At 22.4% G+C, this 7,427-nt stretch overlaps 1 non-coding gene across 1 annotated transcript; it reads right to left on the bottom strand.

Moving 5' to 3' along the window:
- Window positions 1–5,046: 5,046 nt before the first annotated feature.
- LOC123303188 lies at window positions 5,047–5,165 on the bottom strand. The gene has a single exon (XR_006535602.1). It is a non-coding gene; the product is annotated as a 5S ribosomal RNA (ribosomal RNA).
- Window positions 5,166–7,427: the final 2,262 nt, after the last annotated feature.

The raw sequence follows: 7,427 nt of genomic DNA, 5'->3' as shown, positions 1-7,427 counted from the left end.
AAATTATAAATTTAATAATAATATTTATTTTATAAATTAAAATATATTTAATTTTTTTATTAACAATTATTAATAAACATAGTTTAATATTAATTATTTCAATCATACAAAACAATAATATTTTTAAGGTAAACTTAAAAAGTATATATTTTTATTTTTTATTTAATATCGATTTATTATAAATTATTAGTATATAAATAATTAAAAAATTTAATATATAAATATATATATTATAGTATAAGATTTCATTTTTAGAAAAACTTTTTTTGTCAATAATGAAAACGTATTATTATGAAATGTGTTAATCGAACATTGACAAAATATATTTCATTAGAAAATACTTTTATTTATGCATTAATATCAATAATTAACTATTAAATTAATTTTTTCATAATTATATAAAGAAATTTTATACTGATATAAGTATTTATATATTATAATATTTATTTTAAATATAAAAAAATTTATGACAAAATATATTATTAGAGTATTTGTTGAGATTAATATAAGATTATTTTAAATAAGAATTAATTTATATAATTATTAAAATATTATTAATTTTATGTTATGTAATTTTAATAAAAATAAATAATAATAATAAATATACAAATTTTTTAACAATTTAAATTTTATATGATCTAAATAATTTTGTTAAGTACGATATGAGAAATCATTGTAAGCTTCGTTAAGAAACTTTGTAATATAAAATAATAATAATAATATTAAATATATAAATAAATAAAATAAATTTGATATATATTTTTAGTTCATTCTGTGTATAAATCAAAGGATACCGAATAATTGGTAACGGATGCGATATATTATAGTATCGAGTATTAAAACATCATATATAAATTTATCTTGTTATTCAAATTTTTTGTTAATTAACTTATGTATTTAGAAAATTTATAATATTATTTATATAATTGACATAAAATCTTATAAATTGAAATTTTATTAATATGTATCAAAAGAAGAGAGTAACGTATTGATATAATATCAAAGGATACTGATTATTTAAATAACGAATACGTCATATATTGTTTGTGTAACGAAGTTCACTTGGCCATCTAGTTTAAAATAACATTTTCAATAGAAAGTTTATATGCTTTTTTTTTCTTTTTTTTCTTTAATTATTAAAAAAATAAATTGAAATTTAATTCAATCAAATTTTATAATAATTTTAAAAAAATTTTTCCTTTTAAAAAATATTTTGTGATGTTGTGATAATATGTATTAATACAAGTGCATCCTGATACTTTTATCTCTAGTAAAGGTATGAGTATCATGAACAGTTTTGTTATCTAATGATATTATTTTGATAATATTTTGTGTATATTCTTATAATATTTTGTCTAAATATCATCATAATACAATATTATTTTGATAATATTTTATGAATATTCTTATAATATGTTACCTAAATGTCATCATAATATGATGAATTATTTCCATAATAACATATAAAAAAAAAAAAAAAAAAAAAAGAATCATTAATTTATAATTATTTAAATTGATTCTTTAAAAAAATATTATAATATATTATTTATAAAAATAATTTTTACTCTTATTTTAAATAAATTTGTGGCCTTTTATTAAAAGGCCTATGATCGATGTATTATTATTATAAAAATTAATGCAATGTTTTTAATTTATGCTTTCTTTTCAGTTTTCTTTGGTAATAACACTGCTTGAATGTTTGGTAATACACCACCTTGAGCAATTTTTACACCAGATAATAATTTATTTAATTCTTCATCATTACGAATTGCCAATTGTAAATGACGTGGAATGATACGTGTTTTTTTGTTATCACGGGCAGCATTACCAGCTAACTCGAGAACTTCTGCAGCCAAATATTCCATAACAGCAGCCAAATATACTGGGGCACCAGCACCTACTCGTTCAGCATAATTTCCTTTTCGTAATAATCTGTGAATTCTTCCAACAGGAAATTGTAATCCTGCTCGGCTTGATCTTGACTTTGCCTTTCCCTTTACTTTACCACCTTTACCTCGTCCAGACATAGCGAATAAATTTATTTAATTAATATTTTTTTTTGTAAATATAATCACACAGATGTGTACGTTACGGGGATTGTAACATAAATGTTTAAAATGTTATTTGGGTATTTTAATTTATAATATTTATAAAATATAAAACTTTAAAAATAAACCAATCACCTTATAGTATTATTTTCAGCCAATCAGAGAGTAGTATTCATTTTTATTGTTATATCCATCTTCGCGTATATAATACGCTAGTTGTATACACGACACGCTCATACATATACTGACTGGTGTTCTGTAACTATCTGTGTATATTAATTGTTTGTAACAATGCCACCAAAAACAAGTGGAAAAGCAGAAAAAAAAGCTGGCAAAGCTCAAAAAAATATATCAAAGAGTGATAAGAAAAAGAAGAGGAAGCGCAAGGAATCATATGCAATTTACATTTACAAAGTATTAAAACAAGTGCATCCTGATACTGGTATCTCTAGTAAAGCTATGAGTATCATGAACAGTTTTGTTAATGATATTTTTGAACGTATTGCTGCTGAAGCATCACGTTTAGCACATTATAATAAACGTTCAACAATCACAAGTCGGGAAATTCAAACCGCAGTTCGATTATTATTACCTGGTGAATTGGCAAAGCACGCTGTTAGTGAAGGTACTAAAGCTGTTACAAAATATACAAGTTCAAAATAAATAAATCGAAAATATTATTTAATTGATAACATAAAAATACATCAACATATAAAAACGGCTCTCTTTTTAAGAGAGCCATCAAATTTTTTAAATAAGAGTAAATTATTTTTATATATACAAAAAAATAAAATAAACAATTATTAATATCATATTTAATATAAAATTTTATATATTAATAGCTTGAATATATCTATTATTAGTATATCAATATTATTAATTTTAAATATAATAAAGGATATCGGAATATATATCGTAAATCAGTGTAATGCAAATGCATTACATTACCTTTATTATTTTCATTTTACATTTACTACTTGTTTATGTACGCTTATAATTATTAGAAAAATATTTTTAATAATTTTAAAAAATAAATGAAATAATAAAAATTTAATAATAAATTATTTATTGAAAGTATAACAAATGGTATAGCAAAATATTTATTTTCTTTGATTAAGGCGAAATGTTTTATTAGTTATAAATTCGATAATCTCCTATCGATACTTGTTACTCTTAACTTGTATATATAAAAAATATAATAGTATATTAATTTATAATAAAATTTTTTCAAAAATTCAATAAGTTATGGTAAAATAAAATAGATAATATACAAATTATAATTTATTATTGCAGATATATTACAAAAAAAAAAAAAAAAAAAAAATATTTGGTAATGTATGTTATAAACAAAATAATTTGTTGTAAACAAATTATATAATATGTTATATTTATTAACAAATTTATTTACTCTTATATAAATAAAATTAGTGGCTTCCCAAAAAGGAAAGCCTGTTTAAATTTATCGGATGTATTAAATATTCTTTAATAAATTTACTAAATATTTTAAGTAAATTATTATATTTTCTTAACCTCCAAAACCATACAAAGTACGACCTTGTCGTTTTAATGCATATACAACATCCATAGCTGTAACTGTTTTACGTTTTGCGTGTTCAGTATATGTAACAGCATCCCGAATAACATTTTCAAGGAATACTTTAAGTACACCACGTGTTTCTTCATAAATTAAACCAGAGATACGTTTTACTCCACCTCGTCGTGCTAAACGACGAATTGCAGGTTTTGTAATACCTTGGATATTATCACGCAAAACTTTTCTATGACGTTTTGCACCCCCTTTTCCAAGACCCTTTCCACCTTTTCCTCTGCCAGTCATTTTAATAAAAAATTATTTACAATATTTTAACGAACGGATAACACGTGTGTTAACCTCACAAGTATTGTAATGTATGTGAGCGCCGGTACAATTGTGCCTTTTTATATAAAGCATTAAAGATTTTTTAAGCCACGCCTATACAATTTGATTAGTCCATACTCTGATAGCTATCCAATAGGATATAACAACAAAAATTTTGAAATTTCATATAAATATAAATACAACACATTTATTTCGCATTTAAACATTTGACTTTGTAGTATCAAATTGTCGAATATAATTTTTAAAATTGTGTGTTTTTTTGTAAAAACATTATTATTTGAAAATGGCTAGAACCAAGCAAACTGCACGTAAATCAACTGGTGGTAAAGCACCAAGAAAACAATTAGCAACGAAAGCTGCACGTAAAAGTGCACCAGCAACTGGTGGAGTAAAAAAACCACACAGATATCGTCCTGGTACAGTAGCTTTACGAGAAATTCGTCGTTATCAAAAAAGTACTGAATTGTTAATTCGTAAATTACCATTCCAACGTTTAGTACGTGAAATTGCACAAGATTTTAAAACCGATTTACGTTTCCAAAGTTCAGCTGTTATGGCATTACAAGAAGCTAGTGAAGCCTATTTAGTAGGTTTATTTGAAGATACCAATTTATGCGCAATTCATGCAAAGCGTGTTACAATTATGCCTAAGGATATACAATTGGCAAGACGAATTCGTGGAGAACGTGCATAAGCGTTTTAAATGACAATTTAAAAAAAAAAAAACAAATAAGAAATATTTTCGGTCCTATATATAGGACCAACATATATTATTAAATAAGAGTATATTATTTTTATTAAAAAATATATATATAAATTATTGAAATAAAATTAAACATTATTAAAATTTTGTTATAATTATAAGCGATTGCTATTTCTAAAAATAAATAAATTTCATAAAATTTATATTATTTTATATTCATTTGAAATATTAAAAAAACTTCTCGCTTTAAAGTAACCATGATATGAGTTATAAATGCAATAAAATTTTATACAAAAAATAATATTTATTTGTTGACGAATAATATAAAAGGTTTACATTTATAAATAACATATATTTATATATGGTGTGTAAAAAAAAAAAACAGAAGAAAAATAATTTATATTTTTAATATAAAAAGGCAACCGCACACAGTGTTCCCAAGCGGTCACCCATCCAAGTACTGACTGTGCCCAATGTTGCTTAACTTCGGTGATCGGACGAGAACCGGTGTTTTCAACGTGGTATGGCTGTTGCCAGTAATAAATGAAAATTTTTACAAATATATATTTTTCATAAATATCATTAATATTAAAGTATATTATTAAAATTTTCAATGAAGTAATCAATTTAAATATATACTTATTTATTATACCATATATTTTAAATAAAAATGCAACCGCACACAGTATTCTCAAGTGGCCACCCATCCGTGGTACTGACTGTGGCAAATGTTTCTAAACTATTATTTTATAAAATATTTATACAAAAAATAATTTACTCTTATCAAATATTAATTTGTGGCCTGTATTAAGGCCTATGTTATTTTCATTTTTTAGCAAAAATAATGAAATATTTCAATATATTATTAAAGTAACAGATCATTTCTTTTTTGGTGCTGCTTTTTTAATTTTTGTAGGAGATGATTTGGCAACAGAAGCTTTCTTAGCTTTTGGTGCTTTCGGTTTACGAGCAGGGCTACTTTTGGCAGCGGATTTTGTACTTTTTGCTGGTTTTGCTTTAACTGGTGCTTTTTTTGATGCCGCTGATGATTTTGCAGTAACTTTTTTAGCAGCAGTTGATGATGATGGAGTCGCTTTTTTTGCTTTAGGCTTTTTGGCTGCCAATGATGTAGTTGTGGCTTTCTTTTCTTTTGGTGCCCGTTTACTTTTAGCACTCTTTGCTGAACCTTTTGCTCCACTTTCTTTTTTGGATACTTTTGATTTAGCTGAAGAATTAGATGAAGCGGAAGCAGCCAATTTGAATGAACCAGATGCACCTTTACCTTTAGTTTGTACCAAGGCTCCCTCAGTTACAGCAGCTTTTAAATATTTTTTAATAAATGGTGAAATTTTATCAGAATCCACTTTATAATTTGCAGCTAAATATTTTTTAATTGCTTGTAATGATGAACCACCACGTTCTTTTAAATTTTTAATTGCGTTAACAACCATTTCTGATGTACGTGGATGTGTTGGTTTTGAATGTTGTTTTGTACGTTTAGCACCAGAAGCTGTTGCTTTTTTTGTTGGTGTTGTAGAAGCAGCAGTAACCGCAGTTGCTGCAACAGCTGTAGAATTTTCTTCGGCCATATTTTTTACTTTATAAAAATAATGTATTTATTATAAATATTTAAATGATAAAATATAATAATTCTATCAAATAAAAAATAAAGGTTTTCAATTATATCATTATTCACAATAATATAAGTCCCTATGTAAGTCAAAGTACCATGTAGAAAACACATAAAAATTAAATAGTATTTCTAATTTACTGTCGTAGTAAACATGATTTATTTTTTCAATTTCTATAATATATAAAATAATAAATTATAAATTTAATAATAATATTTATTTTATAAATTAAAATATATTTAATTTTTTTATTAACAATAAATTATTAATAAACATAGTTTAATATTAATTATTTCAATCATACAAAACAATAATATTTTTAAGGTAAACTTAAAAAGTATATATTTTTATTTTTTATTTAATATCGATTTATTATAAATTATTAGTATATAAATAATTAAAAAATTTAATATATAAATATATATATTATAGTATAAGATTTCATTTTTAGAAAAACTTTTTTTGTCAATAATGAAAACGTATTATTATGAAATGTGTTAATCGAACATTGACAAAATATATTTCATTAGAAAATACTTTTATTTATGCATTAATATCAATAATTAACTATTAAATTAATTTTTTCATAATTATATAAAGAAATTTTATACTGATATAAGTATTTATATATTATAATATTTATTTTAAATATAAAAAAATTTATGACAAAATATATTATTAGAGTATTTGTTGAGATTAATATAAGATTATTTTAAATAAGAATTAATTTATATAATTATTAAAATATTATTAATTTTATGTTATGTAATTTTAATAAAAATAAATAATAATAATAAATATACAAATTTTTTAACAATTTAAATTTTATATGATCTAAATAATTTTGTTAAGTACGATATGAGAAATCATTGTAAGCTTCGTTAAGAAACTTTGTAATATAAAATAATAATAATAATATTAAATATATAAATAAATAAAATAAATTTGATATATATTTTTAGTTCATTCTGTGTATAAATCAAAGGATACCGAATAATTGGTAACGGATGCGATATATTATAGTATCGAGTATTAAAACATCATATATAAATTTATCTTGTTATTCAAATTTTTTGTTAATTAACTTATGTATTTAGAAAATTTATAATATTATTTATATAATTGACATAAAATCTTATAAATTGAAATTTTATTAATATGTATCA

Source organism: Chrysoperla carnea, chromosome X (genome assembly GCF_905475395.1).
Source record: "Chrysoperla carnea chromosome X, inChrCarn1.1, whole genome shotgun sequence".
NCBI classification, from domain to species: domain Eukaryota; kingdom Metazoa; phylum Arthropoda; class Insecta; order Neuroptera; family Chrysopidae; genus Chrysoperla; species Chrysoperla carnea.
Note: the sequence above shows the minus strand (reverse complement) of the source record. Positions and strands in the feature narration are given on the sequence as shown.